The following is a 25,842-nucleotide window of genomic DNA, read 5'->3' on the forward strand; positions in this document are numbered from 1 at the left end:
AGTGAAGAAAGACTGAGATCAAAGGGCAGATCAGTGAAGGAAAAGCAAGCCAAAGGCATGAGGCATTAGCAAGAGGCACCCACAGCCAGCCACAGTTAACAGCATCACTGAGAGAGAACATGGGAACAAATCAGTAATGTTAAGCAGGGCCATTTTTTCTGGCTCTCTCAAGACTCTGAAGATCCACACAGCCAATAGACTCACTTACAAAGACAAGGACATAGCTTCTCCTGCAGTCCTGACAGATTTCTTTAGTGAGGAAGTAGACTCGGGCTATCTTTCCGACAACCAATGAGTTAGACAATACCTAATTAGGAAAGCCATAAAATGGCTGAGGGCCATGAAAAAGGCAATTAAGGAACAAATATGGATTTTTTAAGCATGGGCAGAGTGGAAGCAAAAGCAAATCCTAGCACCTATTAAATCATAAAAGGAGCAAAACAATCAGAACTCATGCATGTGTGTGTGTGCGTGTGTGTGCGTGCTTGTGCGCACACGCACCCCTCACAATAGTAAGAAAGACAGTGCTTAAAGTGAAGGCATATTGGCTGCTAAAATAGTATCTCATACAGGATTTTCTAAAATATTACAGGAGAAGAAATCCAAAGTCAGAGCATTTATTTTGAAAATCATATATGGTAATGACTTTTGATAATTATTTCAGAAAATAATAAATGTGTATGGCCCTTTTCTCTGACTATAAGACATGAATTGAAGAATACATTGAGGGCACTCTTCAACATAGTCAGGAGAGAAAAATAGGTATTTCTCACACTTTATTATATGTTTCTCCAGACTGTAAGCTCTAGGCAGAAAAGACCGTATTTGTTTGGCTAACCATTGAAGATATAGTGCTTAGCACAATGTCCGTGTATAGCAGCTATTCAACGAGCATTTATTAAATAAGCTGAAAATGATGTAACACTGTAGAGAAACCAAAAACTATATCAAAAGCTTAGATCGTCAAAGTAAAATTAAAATTGTTTTGACTCTAAATAACTGAGAAATCCAAAATATACGTGACTTTAAAAAGATAGAATTTTCTCACTTATGTTTAAAAGCCAGAAGGTAAGCAGGACTGAAGCTTGTGCTGTGGTTCCACAAAGTGATCAGAGAGGACCACAGACCAAGCCCACACTCTCCTCTGCTATCACTTTGTCCAGCCCTTATCCTCCAAGGCTGAGTGACCCATCCTCCACTTCTTCATTCCAATCATAGGAAGGAAGATAAAAGTAAATAACAAGAAAGGCATATCACCTTTATTTAATGTCCCACTAAATCTTTTAATTATTCTAATTCATTGAAACTTGGTCAAGTGATCAGACTTGACTACAAGGGAAGATTGGGAGATTCAGGCTTATGAGCTGGAAAGCAAAGCTCCTAGTTTAAAATCTGTAATTATTGATACTGATAATAGCTATTGGGCAGGGTAATAATTGACTAATTGTCAACTTGAGTGTCAGCGCTGACTTGAGCCATCATGGTTGCCAGAACAGTACAAAAGGAGAACGGGAGGGGAGGATTTCAGCTGATCTTCCCTGAAGGAGCTTCCTTGCAACTGCTTTTCTTTAGGAGAATTTCAGCAGTTTTTCTTCAAAGGAGCTTTGGCTGCTTACTTTCATCAATCCTTGTCTTCATCTTGGATGTCTTCTCCTGACAGATCTCTCAGCTCAGATCCTTCAGCCTTTAGGCCCTGGCCCTTGGGCCTTTCCAGCACAGATCCTTCAGTCTCAGTATGGAATCCCTCAGCACCTGATGAGGATTTGCACTGACATGGGCTCCAGGCCCTCCACTGGATCCTTCAGGTCTCCAGTGCACAGACAGATGTTGCAATCTTCTACATATGACTCTAGTAAGTATTGACTAATACACGCAGTTTTACCATAATTTCAGTATTAAGATCTTCTCTAGAAAATAGAGAAGGAAGATTAAAAATTATTAGATATTGTGTAGTGTCTTTTGCTTAATACTTTTTAAAAAGAAAAACCAATTATCTAGAAATGTTTAAGAACTGTAAAATAGCCAATTGACACATTTCTGAGCTAAGAAATGATAGAATAAAAAGAATAAGTTTGTTTGTTTGTTTGTTTGTTTGTTCTGGTACCAGGGATCAAATTCAGCACCTTGAGCTTGTGAGGCAGGTTCTGCACCACTGACCTAAATCCCCAGCCCTAGGAATAAATGTTTTTCATCCTGTGTTTCATTAAAAAACAAAACCCTGATCAAATCCTGTTTGATCTTCAGAAGTTGGCTACTTCTATATGATGGTTCCCAGCAATCTGGAGATCTGCCAGTTGGATGGAGTCTGGAAATAAACCATTTTGGGCTTCCCCCAGCTTTCAACCCTCCACCAACACCCACTGGCCCCTCTAAATACTTCCACTTAATTCCTCTCACAACTCAAGATGATTTTCACCTCCACAGTGGGGGCGAAAAAAGATGCTTCCATCCCACAATGAGATGGGAATCACTGAATGCCGTATTCCCCTTTGAAGAGCAACGGACCAATTCATTTATTGTGGTTAAAAGCAACAAGCAAATAAATCATGATCACAAGTTCCAACTAATGTTTGTTCATTCATTTTTCACTCAGGATTTTTGATAATGGTATCAAACTAAACATTAAAAAATAAAGCTGCCAAGAAAGTCCACTGAGGTCAGACAATGAATATCAAAGCTTTAATTGATATCTGAAGGTAACTTGAAATGTGAAGTCATGAATCAAAGCTATTTATTTTAACGCTGATGAGAAACGCCATATCTTGGACTGAAGAGAAAGGGTAAAGACTTCAAAGGGAAATCCTCTAAATTCCCCCTCTTCCTCAGCCCAATTATGAGAAGGAAATAAATGACTCAGCATGAATTAATCAAATTTCTCTATTTTCATAGTGTAAGCCATAAAAAATAATTTACAAAACTTTTATTCATATTAGAGATCAAAACTTGATGCCCTCATACTGATGTGGCTGAGTGCAGTGTCACAAACAGTGTTTTTTCCTGTTGGGAATCGAGGGGTTGAGGACAGAAGATCGAGGTCTTAAAGCTTCACTTCTACTGAAGTCTATTCAGAAGTGTTAGTCAATGTCCTCATTAGACGACACTGCACAGTCAGAAGCCTCCCAGAAATAGCACTAGCCCAAGGTCAGCTCAGGTAATGAGGCTCCCTAGAAGCCGAGAGCGTCAGCTCTCAAGTTTCTGGGTTGTGGGAAGGGTGGCAGAACAGCTGAGAGGCACAAGTGTCCAGAGATTTACTAAGCAGTGTTTTCACAATTAATGTGATGCCCTGGGGCACACTAGCTTCCTGTCAGCCCCACCTACCTTCCAGGCAACGGTGACTACTATGCCCACACCCTTGTTTTCCAACATAAACTAATTTCAGATGTCTCTTAGCTCTTGCTACTTCTAGTCATTTAGTCCTGGAGAGAGCATTCAAAATCCCCAAATCCTACCTGTTCATAACTAAAATAGTAAAGATCTGTGTGATCATTTTCAGGGCCTACCTTTGCTGCCTACATCCGAAGATTGAAAAAGATGTCTAAACTTCTGGCCTTGGAAAACAAGGCAAATTAAAACCAGGCAAAACTACTTTCAAGCACAGTAGAAGCCACACTGACCAAACATTATTGCCTAGACTTATTAGCATCCTATTGTTGTAATGCATTACCATAGTAAAATTACCACCTACCAGCACCATTTTGGCCCTACCTGCTTCTAAAATATTCCACTACCAGCCCTTATAAGGAATAAGAAAGGTGAGTCCCTGTCTTAAAAAAGTCATGAATAATTCTCTACCTTATTATCTAAATTCCTCCTCTTTCTGTCCTGGCCTTTATAAAAAAAAAACAATTCTCAAGTCTTTGTTCAGGTTGAGAAACTGGTTAGCTTGCCTCCCTGCTCCTATTCTTTGGCCAAGAATAAACCTTTCTTCACTGCTCAGTACTCAGTCTCATTATTGGTTCCATGATTCCAAGAGGGGGAAAGGACTGGGTTAGTAGCATTTTTACACCATTAACCACAGTCACACTTGAAACAACAGATAAGGAACAGGAGTTTCCATTTAGTGTTTGATATTCCCATATTCACTTGAGACTAAATAGAAAAATTAAGCAACAGGACTTGAACTCAGAAAATGGAAATGCTTACCTTTACTTTAATCATGTACCCTGATTACATTTTAGTCTTCTCTAGACAGGTAAATTAGATTTGAATATCTTCTGTGTCTTTAAGCTGCACATTTAAATCATGGTCAGTTTAACTCTCATATGTGAATCTGTGAATAAGATTACGAAATTATTAAGAAGGAAAAATTAAAGGTGTAGGGGAAGTGGGAGGGGTAGGGGAAAGCTAAGAAGGGAAAAGAAAAAAATAAGAGAAAAGGAAACAGAGTCTCTGTAAATAGGGAAGGGTGGAGGGGGTGAAGGGAGAGCAGAAGAATGGGGAAAAAAGAGAACCAAGATACATCATGTAAAGGTACAAGATCCCAATGATGAATGTAACTGTGCTGTATACCTAAAATGTACCAATTAAAAAAAATGGAAAAAAAAACTTATAGCCAAAGGGAAAAAAATACCTAACAATGAAGACTCTTTGGTGACACTAATCACAATGATTGGGATGTAGTAGCTTGTTTAATTATTTTCAGAGAAAGCATACACTCTTTAATAGCCCTCTAGGTTTGATGTCTTTCAATACACAGCAAACTTTTCCCCCTGTAGAAATTTATTTTTAATAAAAAGTTTCCTGGAAGATTCTGTAGAAGCAGATTGGCTAAGGAAATTTAGTTTTACTCCTTTTTGTATCATTAATAAAACTAATGAGTCCTTCTTTTATTCATCCATTCCTCACGTTACCTCTTCTTTGTCTTAAATGTCTCTTCATCTAAATGAGTTCCCTTCCATTCTTTTATTTCATTGAAGTAAACTTTACTTCATGTAAAATTCACCAATTCAAGGTGTATGAGTCAAGGAACCTTAAAAAATGATCAACTATGCAGAGGTAGAGAATAAAATAGTGCTTAAGGGTAGGAAGGTGTAGGTCAAACGATACATAGGAGTAGATACGTAGATGAATAAGTCTAACATATAACATGAGAGCTAACATATAACTTGAGGACTATAGTTAATAATACTGTAGTCTAGATTCTTACTAAATTAACATATTTTAGCTGTTCTTGCCACAAAAATTAAAATGAGTAACTATGTGAAATGATGGATAAGTTCATTTGCTTCACTATGGTAATCATTTTACCATCAGTACATAAACTGTAACATTTTGTTGTATACTTAAATATACAGAATAAAATATTTTAAGAACTGTGTAGTTCAGTGATATTTACTCACATTGTAATATAACCATCACCGTTGTTTAATTCCAAAACATTTTCATAACTGCAAGAAAAAAACCTTATCATTAGGCAGTCACTCCCATTGCTCCCTACCACTAATCTACTCTCTGCTTCTATGAATTTGCCTCTTTCAGGCATTTTTTGTCAATAGAATTATACAAAATGTGGCTTTTTGTTTCTGGCTGTTATCATTTATCATGCTGTTTCCAGGGCATGTAAATAGAGCAGTACTTTTTTTTTTGGTACTGGGGATCAAACTCGGGTCCTTGCACTTGCAAGGCAGGCCACCAAACTACTGAGTTAAATCCCCAGCCCTCACAGTACCTTTTTAATGGCTGAGTAATATTTTATTTTGTGGATATGCAATACAGTAGCATTCCTGAGTTGCTCGAAATTTGGTTTATTTTTTATTTTATGTATAGTGTTACTTATGAAGACTCATGTCAAGTGTCTGTTTGGACTTGTTTTCAAATCTCTTATATACGTATAGAGATGTTGAATTGTTGGGTCATATGGTAATTCTATTTTTAATTTTCAAGGAACTGTTTTCTACAGCTGCTGCCCATTCTACACTCTACATTCCCACCAGAAATGGACAAGGATTCTGGATTCTTAACACCCTCACTAAAACTTATTTTCCTTTTCTATTACAGCCATCCTAGTAGAATGAAGTGGTAATATACTTCGTGGTTTTGATTTGCCTTTCCCTAATGACTAGCAATATTGATTATCTTTTATGTGTTTATTGTTCATTAATGTGCCCTCTTTCGAAAAATATTTATTCAAATTCATTGTCCATTTTAATTGGGTTGTTTGTTTTATTGTTTTTGAATTACACATTTCAATCATTTTAAGTCAAATCATAGACATTGGTTCTATAAATCAATAACAAAGTTACAAAATAAAGATGGAAAATAAAGTCCACTTGAAACACCTACAAAACAAATACACATACTGTACACTGTCTGGTTTCAGATTTCTTAATTTCACTGCTCTCAGCAAGAGAACAGAAAGGGAAGGTATTTCTAGGGAGAATAATTTTTTTTCAAATTGACAGAAAGGAAAATAATTTATTAATATATATATTTACCCAACAAATATTTATTGATCAATCTGATAAAGATTGGGATGATAGAAACACTTCATATTGTCATGTCTATCCCCTGGAAGATGCTTTAGAAGGAAGGTTTGTATATGGAAAACATGTAGTGTGAAAAAAAGTGAATTATAGGATAATGTGGTTCACTTTACGCTGAGTTTAGAAGAAAATGAAATCCCAAGCAACCTAGTGATAAATGAACTGTGCTTTAGCTTTCTTTGCAAAAGATACTATGTTGAAAAGAAACAATCTCTTCCACACCATACCCAAAATAGATCATCCAAACTTACCCAAACAACCTTTAAATAGGTAGATACTAGTAAGGAGGTATCAAACATGTATTTTCCTTTGGCTGTTCAAGCATAACTAAGGGTAGACTTTATGGAAACTAGAAATATCAAGGAAATTTTTAATTCAGACAAAGACAATCGTGATTCTAATTTGGTATTTTGGGATGAAAACCCAAGGAAAAAAATCTATAGTTCAAAGAATGAATTCTATCTCTTTTGTTTGTTTTTGGTACCAGGGATCGAACTCAGGACTTTGGGTTTGTGAAGCAGGAAGCAGAATCACTGAGCTAAATCTCTGGCGCCAAAGAATGAATTTTAAATGGGTATAAACTGTGAATTCCAGTGCCCAGTGCTTGAGTCTGTGGAAAATGAATGCCTTTGACTACATAAGTGTACCACAGCTTGAACTTGATAAGTAAGAGGTAGAAAATAAATAAAAAAATAATTATTGTAAATATAAAAATAAGTATTGAGCAGTGGTTTAGAACACGAGCTTTGAAATCACACCTGTATTTAAAAACCCACTCTGTTTTTTTACAAAATTTGTTACTTAATGAAAATTATTTGTATTCCCTCAGTCATGGCTTCCTGAACTATAAATTAAGAATTAAATTTTTTTCTCATGTATTTCTTTATGCTTAGCATAGTGTATGGAATATAATGATAATTGTTATAATTGTATTAGAATGTAACGTCAATGATGAATGAAGGCAAAAATGAATAGATCTAGACAAAATAAACTAAATAAATTTTGGTGAAAAAAATGACCTCATTAGAGATATAAACCCCATTTTCCAGAAAAAGAGAATTCCTTTATTATTGCCTATCATCTTTCTATGTACTCAGAAATGAGTTATATAATCTCAATTTTTACTACAATGCAAATCTGTTCAAGAATTACTAACTCATCATGCATAGGTGCTTGCAGTATTTCAAAAATATGGTGAAATTCTTGACTTTATTAATTTTGACATTATTCATATTAATGTACAAGTAAAAAACTTCAAAGAATTTGTTATATAAAACATTGTAGTGGGTTGAATGGTGGCTCACCAAGATAATCTAGGTCCTAATCCCCAGAACTATAAATAGTCCCTTATGTGACAAAAGCAAAAACATGAATATTTTCTTATATGGCAAAGAATGTAATTATGTTAAAGATCTTGAGATGAGATGCTTATCCTTATTTATCTGGGTGGATCCTAAAAACAAGAAGGTGTATCCTTGTAAAACAGAAGCAGGAAAAACTTAGACAGAACAGAGAATATAAAGAGACGGGGTGACCAGAGAGACAGAGGTTGGAGTGTTGCAGCCACAAGCCAAGGAATGTCAGATGTCATCAGAAGCTGTAAGAGGCAAGGAATAGATTCACCTGTAGGGAACTTTTATAGCAATTATGTCCTTGTTAACACCTTGATTTCAGACTTCTAATCTACAGCTCTTTGAGAGAATGGATTTCTACTGTTCTTCGTAATTTATCATAATAGCCCTAAGAAACTAATTCAGCTATGTGATGATAGATAGCTAGATAGATAGATTTACAGATATATAGCTATAGCTAAAGGCATTCTAAATTTATCTAGAGCCAATTGATGTTGAGAAGGTGGAGCTTTTTTTACAGGATTTAAATGCAACACGATAATTAGAAAAATGTTTTTCAACCTAGGCCCGAAAAATAGCCACTAAGACAAATACCCAGTCTAAGTATTAACAAGATAAAACAGAATTCTGCTCGATTATATCAAATCTGTTAATTCCCATAAATGATAATCTCTTTCACACCTACTTCTTTATCACAAAACATACAAAGGAGAGTGTAAACAGAGGTTCAAATACCACCTATTACAAGATATTTGTAGGAATGTAAGCTTGGTGAGGACAGACCCTTGTGCTCACTTCCATATCTCCAGAGTAATCAGGCACGTGGAAGCCACCTATGAAGCATATCTTGAACAAATTTATAAATGTGAAGGCTATCTATAACCGTACATTATACAAGTCCCGTTACACTAGGGACTTCAAATGGATGGTACAAAGAGAAGTGAAGCATATCTTGAACAAATTTATAAATGTGAAGGCTATCTATAACCGTACATTATACAAGTCCTGTTACACTAGGGACTTCAAATGGATGGTACAAAGAGAAGTGACAGATATTCCTCCAGAGACATACAGTGTAACTGGAAATTCAGAAAAGAGTTATTAATAGTAAACATCAAAAGTCAAAATTACAACAGATTTAAAGATCTAATTGTCATTTATTTGTGACTCTATAATCTGGAAAAAATCTCATTATAGAAAATAGAATGAGTGTTCCAATGAGCTGAACAAAGAAGTTTGGCTTTATTGGCAAAAAAAAAGTGAAGAAACCAGAAACAGAAAACAAGTAGTGGGTTCATTATTTTGATGTTAATTTCTTTATAGGTTCCTTGTTATGAGCTTATTATGAACTAAGAGAAGACTTCCTTATTATGTGGAATCAGACTGACTGGAATCTTCCTTTCCTTTGTGAAAACACCACTTAAAAGCTGACTTTGATTAATTGGCATTTAGTACAGGTGAGTCCATTCTGGTTTGGTCTGGTCTACTGAGCCTAACGGAAGAAGCTAAGCCAAGATGGTAATCTTCCATAAATTTTGTTCGACATAAGAAATAGCCTATAACTGAAAATTGCAATGAGAGAAAGAAGATAATTTGAATTTATTGAACTACATATTGGACAACTATGGAAAATCCATGTAAAGATATTATGTAGGTGATCAGACATATGACATTTAAATGTGTATGTGAAGTCAAGAATCAATGTGTATCCATATGATGGTCAAAGAACTTTTAATATTTAATTTCTCCAAAGGACAGTATACAGCCAGGATGGTGTAGGATTCAGTCTTCAGGTATAAGACATGTTAGAGAAGGTAAATTTCCCAATGCCATCATTATGCTGTGCCTTGTAGAGATCAAATGAATACTAGAGATAATAGATGAAGGAGGAAGAGATAAATTGAAGGCAGAAAGAAAGAGTTAAAGGAAGAGCAAATCTAGGAGACAAAGACATGAGAAGGAAATAGTATAACCTAGACATAGATTATAACCTAGGCATAAAACTGAATACAAGAAATTCTTCAAGAAAGAGAGACGAAGCAACAGTTTCAAATGATGGAGAAATTAATGAGACCAAGACCTGAGACTAGACAGTAGCTCTAGCAAGACTGAGGTAATTAGTAGCCTTTCTGGAGAATAAGAGCAACACAAACCAGATTTCCAGAATGTAATGAAGACCACAGGGATTGAAGAAATGCTGCAAAGGAAAGATGGACATAGTTTTGCTCTCCTCGTATTTTCTTTTTCATCTGGTAGATTAGTTGGTTATTTCTTTTCCTGGATGAGGGTAAAATATAATTAAAGATAAGTTCCTTTGAAGATAAAAATCTGAGCTAAATGTCAAGATAGATTTATCATCTTTTGACCAAAGCAAACTTACTATTCCATAATTGCTGCCTTGGTGAGTGGTACTAGTATTCAGCCCGTCTTCAAAACCAGAGGTTAGGAAACATCTTGACTCCTCTCTCTGCAACCACTCTGCTGTCCTTACCACATCACTAGGTGCAAGGAATTTCAAGTCCTAATTACTTTTCAAATCAGTTACCCCTTCTCTATGTCTCCTATCCACCTGAGTTGAACCCTCACCATCTGTTCAAGTGTAATTTACTATAGTGTAATGGACACTTTTGTTTAAAGTGTTGCAGGAGAGTTTTGAAACTGTTGGAAAGGGAGATATTTTGCATTGCTCAACATCAATTTTCTCTTCTTTTGTTAACAGCACTTCAACTTCCATGAACAAGTATAAGATATCAGTTTGTATTGCCTTTGCAAAAGTTATTTTCAATTGGCATCCTACGTATTATGTATATGACAGGTCCCTATTGGCTGGAATATGTGAGCAATCAAAACTGTTTATTGCTTTATCATGGTGGTGAAGAGAGAAATTACATGAAGTGTTCGGCACCGGGGAATTAGAGCACAATAAAGAATTTCATTATAAAAATGAAACCCATTGGACTAGAGGATCAATGATTCTTTGGTTTCTCTTTCTTGGTCACTAGTAATATTTTAATATCCTCAGGGCTCAATTGTGTAGCTTCTTCTGGTTTTGTTTTAAGTGAACATGGTTCCTTTGTATAGTATTGCTTCTACAACAATATCTAAGTCAGTAAAACACACTCCATAAACTTATGCTATACGAATCTGTGCTTTCATCTCTGTAACTCCCCCTGAAAGACTTTTTCATCAAAGTAATAGTTACTTTAGATGTATTCAGACTCACCTAAACATAAAGCATTCACTTTAGTCTGTCACATGCTGCTCCCTCCACTTGAAATACTGGAGGGAAGTCCTTTAGCTTGAAAGCTTTGCCAGTATTTGATAGAGTAAATCACTTTCAAGTTGAGAGTAAATGTTTTCAAAAGGATTTTACAAAGAGTCTTAATAACAACATAGTCTCTTCCCCCGCATTCAGCTCAAACCTGATTTTGAACTCTAAATTCAATATGAAGCTTAGATTCCCAGATTTTAAGAACTGAAAAGAACCTTATGTTCCATCACAATCCCACCTACTCATCTTGCAGGGACTTGGGTGAGGCGGAGTATTTGTTCAAAGTTTTGATAAGTTTGACATTGTTGAGATTGCTTTCCTAATAGTCTCAGAATTTTGAACAGCAGAGAATTCAGTGCCACACAGACTCTCGTACCTATCTTGCCTGATTCCCAGGCCTCTGACTCTAGCTCAGATGTTACTCAAGATGTCAACTTCTATTCCTTTTCTTTAAAACCTGAACAGCCCAGCCCTCTTGAGCCTCTTGGAGAGAGGAGCCATGGAAGTGGGCTGAGGGGAAGATCTGCCTGCAGTAAGTCAATGCCTCTGAAAGCTAATACTCCTGCTCAGCCTGCACCTCCCTGGGATTAATAGATGTTTCTAAAGCCTCCATCTCAGAGAGACAGCTGGGTATCCAAAATGAGAGACAAAATCCAGCCCTACCTGCTCAATATGTGTGAGGACAAGTGACAGGGAAGGAGAGAAATGACAACAGAATTTTCTCTTCCAAATCAGAAAAATAAAACAATTAGCATTTCCCCCTTCCTTTTTGCAATCCTCCTACCTATGCACACACATACACACATACACACACATTCTAAACACAACAACAACAAACCATATACACAAACTATAACAACAACCATCACCAAATATCCTAATCAAGTATCACATGTAATTACACTATATTTTTACACTTGTTAAACTGAAATTGGTGAGGAAGAAGACAAAGAGATACAATGGAATTTCCTCCAGGTACATTATCCCCATAAGAAGTCCTATATTTAAAAACCCCTCTGAAGCCCAGAGTTGAATATTTCTTCTCTGCAGAGTTTCCATTTTCACTCTGTAACCTAAGGTATAAGAATATGCACAGAATAACTATGGAGTAACAAATTACAAGGACTATTTAGCCCTCTACTTCCAACAAACAGAAATACAGTGCAATTGTTCAGTTTCCTTCTTCTTCTTCTTCTTCTTCCTCCTCCTCCTCCTCCTCCTCCTCCTCCTTCTTCTTCTTCTTCTTCTTTCTTCTTCTTCTTCTTTTTTTTGTTACCCAAGATGACAACCAGGGAACAAACTTTAACTTAAAATGAAGACTATCTACCAGATAGAACTGTACTGCTATACCGCTAAAGGGGAAGTACACAAAAGCAATATATCCCATCACTGAACGCATTCAAGTAGAGACCTGTCTTAGTTACTTTTCTCATCACTAAGACACAATACCTGACAACCACAAATTGAAGGAAGATATGTTTATTTTACCTCACAGTTTGTAGAGATGTTAATCCATAGTTGCCTGGCTCCAAGGCAGGTTGGTACAGCAGAGGAGCACAGCAGAGAGGAAACAATCCATAGAAGGGTAGACAGAAAAGCAGCGTTCCTTTCCCTTTTATTCCATCCAGGATACAAGCCTATTGATTGGTACCACTCATGCCCAGAGTTAATCTTCTGTCTTCAGTAAATCATCTATTCAGTCACATCAGAACATGCTAATATTATAAGGGACCTAATCCAGTTATCACATTTATAATCCAGTGTCACACACCCATGATCCAGTTACTCCCAAAAGCCCCATCTATGAGGTTTTGGGGAAAGTTCTAGCTAAAAGTCATAACAGGAGCAGTGAAGCTTTGGTCAAGATTTTATTAAAAAGGATTCAAGCCTCTAGCAAAAGGTTGATAGAGACTTTTCATTTGTTTATTTGTTTGTTTACTTCTAAGGCTGCTATTCTTTATTTCCACTAAGCCTCAGGTATATTTGATGGAAATAGTTTCTGGGATGAGATTTAGGGTATGTGGTTCCTCACCAGTAAAGTCAATCTCTTCCTCGATGCCTCAATCCTGTTTCATCTTTGTTGGTGGAGAAGGTTATTAAAGTAACAGTGCTATACAATAGTCTCAGATTTCACACCCTGCAGAGCTTGGTGTAAATATACACTGGATATAGTTAGAGCATTAATTGGAAAGTAGATTAACTGAGAACAAAAGTAGTTCAGAGTAAACCCTCATGGAAGCTAATGATAGAGGTTTCAAGTGATATCCTGTTTAGAAAATAAAAACATCAAGGCAATAAGTCCTTCTTTAGTCAATATTTATCTTTCAAGTTAATTAGTCTTAGAAGTTGAAAAAAGAGTTAAGGGCTCTATCTTTTCCATATACATGATCACTTATGCAATGCAAGGTAGATTGGTGTCTGGCTGCATAAAAATTGACTATTGGGGATGTTCTTTTTGCAAAGGTATATTCTAAATGCAAAATAGCCTAAAAGGTTATAAAAAGTCATTATTCTTTTCCCGAGAATCGAGTACGATTATAGTTAAGGCAAACAGTTTCATTGACTCAGCAGCAGCCAATGAAGAGAACCCATTTGTATAAGTGAATTGATAGTGAGTTAACATTATCCCAAAGTGTCATTGATCTTAGACATTGTGAATGATAGCAAGGCTTATTTCTATTTCCTTTCCCATCAAAAAACAATAGTTTTGTTATTGTTGTTGTCATGGTTGAAATCATTGTAGTGTTTTTGTTATAGCTAGAAACTCCATGTTATTCAAAAGGTGTTCCTTCTACCGTAGTTTCTTTCTTCAGAGAGAGAGAAAAAAAAAAAGACAAAATTGGTCCAGAGTAGGGAAGAAACGCAAAAACCCAAGATCCAAGAGGAGGCATCACTTAATGTAGGACCAGAACTAGAACTGTGCATCTGCGAACAGAGGTACAAAGCATAGGGAAATTTTATCCCTGAAATCATTATTAGAATTGCTGGTGAGTCAGAAATTTAGTTCAGTGTTTTTGCCCCCTGCCTCGTAAGCACAAGGACCCAAGTGTGATCACCGTTCAAAAACAAAAAGACGCTCTAGGCCAAGGATTTAACTCAGTGGTTCCGCCACCTACTTCACAAGCACTAGGACCTGAGATCAATCCCCGGTACCCAAACATAAATAAATAAATAATTGCTGGTTCATAGTTCTAATACAACTTGGGTAAACATTTTGTCAGTTTTATTTTTTTTTTAATAGAGACAGTTCAGTCCTCCATTACTATACTAGGACAGACCCTCTGCTACGCTCACCTCTGCCAAGGCATTGTTGTGAGCATATCAGGGCCTTTCTCCCTCATTGCCTCTTTTCAACACACTTCCTATGAGAGAAATATGCCGTATCTGCCTAACGCTCTGCAAGGCTTCTTATTTTGTTAATAATGATAACTAATAAAAAGGTTTGAGAAGTGGGAAAAGTTAAGGATAAACTAAAGCATTTCTTTACATTGAAAAAGAAGTATTTAGAGGAGACAAAAACGAAGATATCCAAAGTGTTGCAATGAATAAGAGACTGCTTATTCTCCCACCACAATCACCAAGTGGGGTAAGGATAAATGGAGCATTCAAGAATTGAAAACTCCAGGTTGCACTGAACGAGGGAGTAGAAGTGAGAAAGATTTAGGGGTAATATCTCAGGAACCTTGCGCTTAAGCAAGACTGGGAAGCTTATAAAAGGAAGAGCTAAACTATTAATAAGCAACTTGGTCTTATCTGATCAAGAAAATTGAATGTAAATTATTTTTGGTACAAAACTGTTGAATTTATCTCCATCTCTTGTGATGATCATACGTCTTTTTTCTTCATTCTATTAATTGATATACCATGTTTATTGATTTGCCAATGTTGAATCATCTTTGCATCCCAAAGATAAGTCTCACTCGATTGTGGAATGATCTTTTTACTGTGCTGCTAAATTTGGATGGCTAGTATTTTACTGAGAATTTTTTCTCTATGTTCATCAAGGATATTAGCCAATAATTCTTTCTTTTTTTACCTCCTCATCTAGTCTTATAAAATGCTGGCCTAGAAAAACAAGTGTGGAAGAGTTTCTCCTCTTCATTATTTGAAAGATTTGAAAAGAATTCATATTAATGCTCTTCAAATGTTTGGTAGAATTCACCACTGAAGTCATTTGCCCTAGTCTTTGGCAGGGGTGGGAATGACTCACTTGTTACTGTCTATTCAGATTTTCTATTTTTTAATGATTTGAGCTTAGCAGGGCTACTAGCCAACTTTCTGTTGCTATTGAAAACACCCTATATGCATAATTTAAATAAGAAAAAGGTTTCTTTTGGCTAGTGATTTCAGAGTTTCCTTTCACGGTTGACTGGCTCCAAGGTAAAAACATCATGGCTAAAAGGTGTGGCACATAAAAAGTACTAACCTCATGGCAGCCAGGAAGCAGAAGAACAGGGAAAGAAGGAAACAGAAAGGGACAATTAGTGACAAGATATAGTTTCCAATGTCACACCCTAGTGACCCACTAGACATACCAGAAATACCCTTTACTATTCTGTTGGTGTCTCAAGTCAACCAAGTTGACAGTCAAGATTAACCATGATAGAGTGCTCTATTTTCTAGAGAGTTATCTATTTCTGTTATCCAATCTGTTGGCAAATAATTATTCATAGTTGTAGCATGATATTTATATTCTGAGGTATCCATTGTTATATCAGCAGTTTCATTTATGATTTTATTCTTTTGTGTGTTTTTTTCTCATTGAGTTTGTTGGTACTTTTTAGGTATACAGTGTAGTTACATTCCTCATTGGGATCTTGTACCTTTACATGACAGGTCTTGGTTCTCATTTTTTCCCCTTGTCCCTGCCCTCCCTTCACCCCCTGCTCCCTCCCCATTTACAAAAACTTTATTTCCATTTTTTCATTTTCCCATATTTTTTTCTTTTCCCTACCCTTCCCACTTCCCCTACACCTTTAGCCCTTTTCTTCCTATTTCATTGATGATTTTGAGTCTTTTTTTCTTAAATCATTCTTTTGAATTCTCTGTGGAGCAGTTTATTGAGTCTTTAGCAAGATAATCACTACATTCCTTTGGACCTTTCATATTATTTTGTTTTCCCATTTTTCCAGTGTCTATACTTTGGCATTTGTACATTTGGTGTGTCAGTTGTCTCTACTAATTATATAAGGTGGCTTTCGTGGTAAAAGACTTTCTGTCAGCAGTGTGCCCTCGATGTTGATTGTACATGCTGTACTAGCTTTGGTTCCATTAGTGCAGTGTCTTTAGAGCTTCTTAGTGGGTATATTAGTGTAGTGTCCAAGTAGCTTTTTCATCTGTAGTCAGTGTTGTTGATTTCTGCAGGGGTCTCACTGATGTATGCCATGGGGACTGACATGTCCTTGACAACTGGGATGCAGTTCCTTAGCAACACAGGCCCACTAGTAACTCTGGGTGTGGTGTGCCAGGCTTATGAGCATAAATCAGTTACTAGTTTCCACAGTTGTACGGGGTGGGCCTTACTGGTTGGGCCAAGTAGATGTGACAGGGTCTGGTCACTAGCAGAGTGGGGTGCTTGTCAAGGTCTGAAGACTGAACAGGGTCTGAGTACACCATTGGTCAAATCTACTCAGTCTGTCTGCCCAACTATCTGATTTTGAGAGTGAGTATGTAGAACAAAATTTCTACTTCTCAGTTCCTAAGTGGGCCAAGGTTCTAAAGCCAGACTGTTCAATTGCTTCTTGGGGCTATAGGAAGATAGGTAGGGCCCAATGGTTCAAGACTCCCAGGAGAGGCTGCTTGACAGATACCAGGGCATGGAATTCATCTGCTTCCCTGGGTTTCGGTGTGCCAAGTCATTTAGGTCTAGCTGTCTGACTGCTTCCAAGGGCTAAAGGTATCCCAGCAGGACAACCCAGGTGTTTCTGGGACAACAGAAGGATGGGAAGCTTCCTGGGACATGCTTTCTGAGGAAAAAGTGGTTGGGTGTGGCTACTTAGTGTTTTGGGGCACAGGAGAATGGGTCTCGCCTCTTGTATGTTTTGCACAACTGCATCAGCCAAGCTGCTGAGGGCAGTTTCCCAGCTGCTCCCTAGGACCCTCTGTGAGTTGGGTCTCCAAATGGCTCCATGCAGCAAGATCCTGAGTTGGAGAGGGTTCAATATGGAATAGGCTCTTTCTCCAGGGAAATGTATCACTGTGGTAACCCAGCAACCACAAAATTGGGATCAAAGTCTGTGCTGGACACTGTTTTTCCACCAGTAAATGTCCTAGGTGTCTGTAGTATGATTGGATACTGTTGGGGGCCTCATACTTGTCCTTGTCCCACTAAGTGAAGTCTCACTTAGTTCAAGGTTGACTTTCAGAAATGGAACAATAGGTGCTCTGTGCTTAGTTCCCTTCTTTATTAGGTCATCGTGTATCTTCACGCTCTGCAACATCTTGGCCCTATCCTCACTCACTCTGATACTCTGCTTCAAACACACTACTGAGTTTTTTCCTCGCTTTGGTGCTTTGCATGGAAGGAAGCACAACAAGAATCTCTAGTCAGTCTTATTGATTACTATGTCCTTCATTTCTTAATGATGCTTTTGCCAAATATTCTTGGTTGATAATCTTTCTTTCAGTAATTTAAAGATATCACTCCAACCCTCTTCTGGCCTACAAGGTTTCCACTAAGAAATCCACTGATAGTGTAATGAGTACTTCCTATCGGTGACAAGTTTATTTTCAATTTCTACTTTCAAATTTTTCTGTCTTCAATTTTGGAAATTTGATTATATGTCTCCAAGAAGTCTTCTTTGGGTTGAGCCAGTTTGGAGATCTTTGAACTTCATACCAAGATATCCATATCTCCCATGATTTGAGAATTTGGAGCCATTATTTCTTTAAATAAGCTTTCTACTCCTCTCCTCTCCTTCTATGACTTCTATAATATTGATATTAATTCTCTCAATAAATTCCACCTGCTTTTCCATTTGTTTTCTATTTTTTCTCCTCAGATTGAAAATTTTCAAATGACTTCTGAGTTCACAGATTCTTCTGTTTGATCAAGTCTGTTGTTGAGGCTACTGAATTTTATCATTTCTTTAAATGTATTCTTTAGCTTCAGAATTTATGTTTGTTTCTAATGACTTCTCCTTGTTGAACTTCTCATGTTGCTCATACACTGTTTCATTGAACTAGATATTAGTGTTTTTGTACCAAGTTGAGTTTCCTTGAAACAATTATTTTGAATTCTTTGTCAGACTATTGATAGATCTCCATATTTCTTATGCTGGTTACTGGAAAGATATTTTGTTCTTTTGCCAGTGTCTAGACTTTTCACATTCATTTAAGTTTTGCACAGCTCTCTTTACATCTGAAGAAGCAGTTACCTCCTCCAGTCTTTACTGACTGACTTTGAGAGAAAAACAACTTCAAGTCAGCCTTGATAAGCTGAGTCTCTTGCAAGCCTTTTTTTCTTCATATGCACCCACTGCACTCCTCTCCTTGGGAGAGAGATACTTAAAAGCATATACTTTCTATCGATCTCAAAATGTTGAGTGCTAAGAATCTCTGGCTTGTTTTTCTTAGGATGGTAACCTGAAGGTGCTTCCTCCAATCCTACAAAATCAACCCTGCTGATTGCCATGATTACAAATCATCTACAAAGGTACCTCAGTACCTGCTTGGTGTACACATGGTGAGTCAGCCATAGGAGTGGAAAAAGAGAGTTGCATGGAGCACTGCAAGACTTGTGAGCCTGTTGGGAAGAGTGAACCACAGAAGAGGTATCCTTGTGACTCATAGACAGGTCTTCGTACAATTTCCACAAAAAAGCTAGTATGATACTGCTATTATTTGAGTATGGTTTGGGTGTCACAAATGGTGCATATGTTGGAAGTTTGGTCCTAAATGTGCCAGTGGAAAATGGTGTGGAACCTCACAGAGGTGGGGCCTCGGGGAGACTCCCTAGTCACTCTGTGTGATGCTTTTGGAAGGGGTAAAGGTAGCTCTGTGGAAGCCCTGAGTTCTCATGAAAGTGAGTTGTTGTAAAAGCCTGGGCCTGAGTCCCAACTCTCTCATTTGCTTCCTTCTTGCCAATGTGATCAGTCCCTCTTACACATGCTCCCACCGCTGTATCTCCCACGAGGTGACACAGCAAAGAAAGGTCATCACCAGAGTCTGAACAACTATGAGCTAAGTAACTTCCCCTTCTTATAAACTTAGCCTATCTCAGTTATTTCCTTATAGTGACAGAAACTAGATGAATATAGATATAGCACCTTGTATGTTTTAAGCCCTGGTTGCTATCAGTTTCCACACCTTCTCTGCTCTCATCCTCTTCTAACTACTCAGCCATGGTTACCCCTTCTTTAATATCATGGATGGGGCAAGAAATAAGTGAATCACTTGGGCACTGCACATCCAGGAACCTGTGCACTTACTGTGTTCTCACTTTCCCATCTGCAAAATAAGGCTCACATTCTTGAACATAAGCATATTTACTGTTATTTGCTTGTTCACATTACCCATTGTTGATTCCAAGGATAAAAGCCATCCTGTATAATTCTTATGAAGCAGTTATGCCTTATCCCCCAAGTCTTCACATACACATTTTATCTTCCTTAAATGCTTTGGCCCACCTCATATACCCAGTGATGTACTACTCATCCCTCAAGACCGAGTTTCAGGGCCTTCTATGTGAAAGGTTTTAAATATCACTTGAAAAGCATTTATCATCAAGTATTTCTATGTGTAGTCTTCTATGCTTTATTTCTCTAATATTGTTATATTTACAATTTTTCCTTACAATGTCAAGAATTCCTATGATTTTTTTATCTCATTCTTTTCATATTCATAACCTCCCCAGCATATATTTATACAGCAGGCCTTTATGGATAAATAAATGGATAAAGAGTCTTTCTTCCCTTTAGATCCAAATAATATTTAAAAATTACTTTAGACCTTTCTCGCAAGATCTAGAAAACTAGTAACTTCGCATCATCATTATTTAAGGCACGTAGATTATCTGATTCCATGGAAAGAAAATTAAAATAACAAAAGCAAAGATTTCATCCATTAGGAAATACGTGTAGTGCTGACACTCTGATATTTATCTTGCTCACTCCTAATTTCTTCAGATCCCACACATCAGAGAAGTTAAGATCTTCCCTTTCTTTATGTCTGAATAAATTGAATTTCTGATTAGAGCCAAAAGAAAGTTTTGCATAAGGAGATTTTTTTAATGAGAAAATTTTTTCAGGAGTGTTTTCAGAGGTGGGTCCTCAAAACTGCAGTTGGAAAATACATCATTGACCTTAAAATTCAATAAAGGACCTGTGGCCAATACTCTTGTTGTTCTCTTCAGAGTGATGGAGTGACTGTCCCGGGCATCTTGCCAAATGCCCCATCTCTAAAGTCCAATTCTCCAAGGATAAATACAAAGAAGTGATTTTATGCCATTTCAACCATTCAAATTATCATGACACCGTAGTAACTGATATTTCTAGTTCTCTATAACACAGAAACTTGCCAGTACTTCTATAGTCCTGTATTTAAGTCACTTGTAATAGACCAAGAAAGAGTTAAAAGGTTTAGAAAAGATGAAAACAATTTTACTTCTGGGAAAGCAGTAGTTTGAGAGGAAGAGCCATGGGTTTGGCATTTTAGATACAGCTTTTCTCCCAGGTTGTGGAATAAAGGGAAATTTTCCAACTGTGGAACAAGAAAAAGGTTATAAAGAAAAAGGTATCGCTAAAGAAATAGGCTTCCTATTGATATTTTGCCAGAAAGTTTCTTTCTGCTCAGTTTTCAAGGGCTAGACAAATAATCTCTTCCTAGACCCCAAGACTGAGGAGTTTTCAGTATCCAAATATCCACAGATTTAAAAAAAAAAGTCTTGCTTATGGTTCTGTCCAGACTATAGTCAGTGTGGCTTCATAGTCAAGTCCTGAGAAGTATTTAGTGGTAAATGTCATTAAGTTCTTTCTAGAACAATATACATTATAATAAGCAAATTAATTAAAGAGCTGAGATATAACTCCATGAGATCATTAACTCAGTAGCCCTATACCCAAATAAGTATTGTCTAAGTAAATGATCAATCTTATTGAAAAAGACAGAAAGCAACACAAAAATGAAATACAAAGTTTAGGGAGTAATTGAATTCCTCTGTAATTGAAAGGTACTAAGCATTAGGCCTTCCAAGAAAGATTGCTTACACAGACATGTAGGAAGGAAATCATAAAAAGATGAAAAAGAAAAAAAATTAATAAAATAGCAAGTAAAGCAGAAAAACTTTACACTTAAAAATTAAACAGTAAATGTTTAAGAAACCTAATGAGCCTCTTGTCTCCTTCTAGAAACATTTCCTCTTTTTCTTTTGGCTTTGTTTTGTTTTTCTAAGTCTATTTTTATTTGTGCCTATTAATTTTACAAAATATTGGATTTTAATGTGCTATTTGCATGCATGTATATAACATATTTTGATTGCATTCACCCCATTACCTTCCTGAGCCCCCTTTTGCATAATCTCCCCTTTATTCTCTTACTCTTGTATAATAATAGTCTCCCTCAGAGACATTTTCATCTATGTAAAATCAACTATCAAGGACTTAATGAAGGAATGGTCCATATGAACCAAATATTTTACAAGAGTCTAATAAGAGAAACTAGTAGTTTAAGAGTCATGTTTATAAGTAGGCCTAAGTAAATTATTTAGAAAATCTGTTTAGTTCACTCTCTCTCTTTTTATTTTTTAAGTCTAGTTTTGGTCAATTAATTTATGTGTTGTCAATGGTCCTCAAGTTAAAAGATCCTATTTAAGTGTGAAAGGAGAACCATTTAAAAAGAAAATGAAAACTAGATATATATAAATGCATCCTATTTGAGTGCCTTTGTAGCAGCAGATGAGAAAAGATCTTTCTTTTTTTTTCCCAGATTAGTATTTTTTTTTTATTTCCATTGAGTTTATTGGTACTTTTTAGGTATACAGTACAGTTATATTCATTATTGGGATCTTGTACCTTTACATGACAGGTCTTGGTTCTCATTTTTTCCCCATACCCCTGCCTCCCTTAAACCCCTCCCCCATCTCCTATTTACAAAAGCTTTGTTTCCATTTTTTCCTTTTCTCATATTTTTTCTTTTCCCTTATTTCCTTTCCCCTACCCTTCCCATTTCCCTACACTTTAGCCCTTTTCTTTAATAGTTACACTAGTAAATTTCTTATATATAAACCAAAACCAAGATTCCTCAACCTCAGCACTTCTGGCATTTTTACATGAGATCATATTCATTGTGGAGAGCCACTCTGTACATTGTGCAATATTTAGCAGCATCTTTGATCATTTTCTCTCACACACATGCACACACACACACCATAGAGTTGTGTCAGCCAAAAATGTCTCAGGGAAGGGAGTTGGGCAAAGCTGTTTTACTGTTATAGTAAGGCTAAATCTAATTTTAATATTGCCACACCTAGTTTGAGAGGAACATAAACTATTGTTATTTAATCCACTAATTTTTATGCATCAACAAATAATTTATGTACATTTTTCATTATTTCAAAAATTAGACATTTTTGAAACAATGAATTCTGGGAATTGCTCCAGATAAACAGATAAATGCCAATGTGTTATATTCTCCATTGCTGAATACGACATCTGACATCCACAGCTTAAAAGAGAACAGGTTAAACCTGGCTCACAGTTTCAGTAAATTCAGTCCGTGTTCAGCTGGCCTGAAGGCAGAAACATCATGACAGAGAGATGCTCTGGAGCAAAGCTGCTTAGATCATGGCAGCAGAGCACTAGTCTCAGAGAAGAAGGGGCAAGGAACTAGATAGAGCACAAAAGACCAACCTGCATGATTCACCCAGACTCACGTAGATGTGTGCTCCATCAATCCCCTGCGAAGTTCTCATGTCAGTCAAGTCGACACAATCACTTTTGACCATCACATCCTAACCCTTGTCCACTTGATATCCAAACACATCTCCTTAGGCCATATTTAATCCACTAAGTACACCTTTAAAGGTCATAATCCCACCTAAAATAATGCAACTTTATGTGTACAATTGAAAACACAATAATCCCTCTGCCAAAGTCTCAATAGTTTCAGCATTTTTCAAAAGTCCAGGTCTTTTTTGAGATTCAAGGAAAAGTCTTAGCTGTGAATCTGCAAACAACAAGAGCAAATTCCCAAAGTAAGATGGAACAGAGTTAACACTCTCATTCCAAAAAGGAGGAATGGGGTTACAGAAAAGATTTAGACCAAAGCAAGACTGAAATCCATCAGGGCAAGCATCAACTCCTAAAACTCCATATTTGGCATCCAGGGCACAATGTGGTAAATAAAATACAAGTTCCAAAGGGCTCAGGCAGCTCTATTTCTATGGCTTCACTAGTTGCACTTCTCACTTGGACAGATTCTACTCTCTGCCTGCAGTTTTCTTTAGAAAACATTCCACATTCCTAGCACCTCAAAATTTCTGTGGTCTCTACTGAACCTTTGGCTTTATTCTCACAGATTCACACACTGCCCTATCTGGGGCTTTTTGCCTGGTCTCCCAGGCCTGCCTTTGAAACTGGATGGAAGATTCCTGGACCCAACAACTTTTGCATTCTGCATGATAGTAAAGCCGGCATTATCTGGATGATGCCAAGGTCTCTGTCAGCAGGAGCAGTAGCCAAGTGCCCTTAACATGACTCCATCAGTCTCTGAGTGCCTGGATGACTGTGCATCAGGAAATGAATCCCAAGGAATAAGTTCCTTAGGAAGCCCTTCTCAAGTAGGGGAACCAGGAAATGTTTACACTTTGCATCCATAAGCCTGTGATGGATGGTGTCTTGCTGATTCCTGAGATCTCCTCAAGTTATTTTTCTTGTTTTGGTACAAAGTCTTTTTTTTCTTTTTAACTGTGTTGATGTCTTTAGCAGCTATACTTTCTTTGGCCATGACTTTACATATGGCTCCTTCTGGTCAAAGATGTAAGTTGTTAATATTTTTCTGCTTTGCCTTTTGCCCATGATTCTCACTATGAATCTGGCTGAAAACAGCCAGGAGTACCAATGTCACAGCCTAAATATTAGGCTGATTTGAAATTTCCTCCCCTAGATTACTTATTCCACCACTCTTAATCTAGACTTCCGTGAAGTCTCAGGACATGGACAAAATGTAAACTTTTTTTTTTTTTTTTGCCAGAGTGTAACACATACAGCCTCTAGCTCAACTGCAAATAAAGTCCTTATTCCTAACCCAAATTTCCTAAGTGTAGCCTTTACTGTGTGCATTACTGTCAGCATTCTTGTCTTCTGATCAACAACCAGAATTATTCATCAAGCTCAGTATAGAGCATTGTTGGGCTTCTCTAGCCCACATTACCACACCTTCCCAAACTCCTCCCACATAGCACTTCCAAAGGTTTCTAAACCTCGTGGTCAGGTATAAGTCACAGCAATGTCCACACTTCGCTGGTACCAATGATCTGTATTAGCTTTTCTATTGTGGGATAAAACATCCAATGGTCAATACATAAAGGGGAAAAGTTCAATTTGGTTCATGGCTTCAAGGGATTCCATAAGATCAGCTTGAAGACGGAACCATCATGGCAGAGGGTGGGGCAGAGCAAAGCTGCTTAGTTCACGGTGGCTGGGAAGCAGAGCAGGGGAACAGTGTCAGACAGGGAGAGGTGAAGGACCAGATATAACACCTAAGGTTACTCCTTTTTGATCCAGTCAAGACACGAACTGTGCTCACCAATCCCCTGGATGTGGCCCAAGCCAACTCTGTTGACCAAATCAAGCCTAACCAAGGTAAATGTTTTAATGCAATGTTTATTATACTATTGTGTACAATAATGAAAATTCATAGAAAAATAAAATGCTCAGTAATTGGGTATTGTTTAAATTGTATAATGTCTATTTGCACAGTTGTGTATAGTGTGCTACTGGGTGATACTGGGGCACTGTTTTGAAAGATGACATTTAAAGTGTAATAATATAGAAATTTTTCAACCATCATCAAAATAATAGTTTTTAAAGCAGCATGCATATATTTATTTAATTTTATGATATGTTTGTATATGAGTGTCTATATATGGTGAAAAGTCTTATTATTTGTACTCAAATATATATAAATATTATGTGTATACGTGAGGTATTTACAAGTGATTTTTTATGGTTTTTTTCCTGCTTATCTGAGCATTCTAATTTTTCTTCACTTATCATGGCCTTAAATAATTTTAAAACCTCTGAGAAAAATAAATCAAACTATTTCCTTTAAAATTTCAATGTAAAGTAAAAGGTTGTGTTTGGCACCTTGCTCGTGGTTGTATTTCCGGGAAGTAGAATGACTGGAACCCTTCTCAAACATATACCATGGTGACTTGTGTCATAGCAAGTTTCTTCTCCAGCTCCTGGTTACTTGTTTCTCTCTATTTAATTATCTAGAGCCTCCAGATGAGGATATCAATTTATCTTTCCAGAGTAGCAATCAGGAGGCCAGAGGTGCGAATGCAAAGGAAGAAACATCTCCATGCATGGAGGATTAGGTGCTGGCAGCAATAATGTCAGCATAGAGCATGATTTTTGAAAACCTCTGTCACTCTAAGGAAAGTGATTCAAATGATTGACTGTATGTGTGGAAGAAAAGGTCAGTTCTTTGCATCTGAAAGGGCAAGTTTGGATAAAGCTCTCCATTAACAAACGGAAAAAGAAATCTCCCCCCCAAAAGGCAAACTTGCCAAGCCTAT

Source organism: Fukomys damarensis, unplaced genomic scaffold (assembly GCF_012274545.1).
Source record: "Fukomys damarensis isolate Sample0158 unplaced genomic scaffold, DMR_v1.0_HiC HiC_scaffold_36, whole genome shotgun sequence".
NCBI lineage: Eukaryota > Metazoa > Chordata > Mammalia > Rodentia > Bathyergidae > Fukomys > Fukomys damarensis.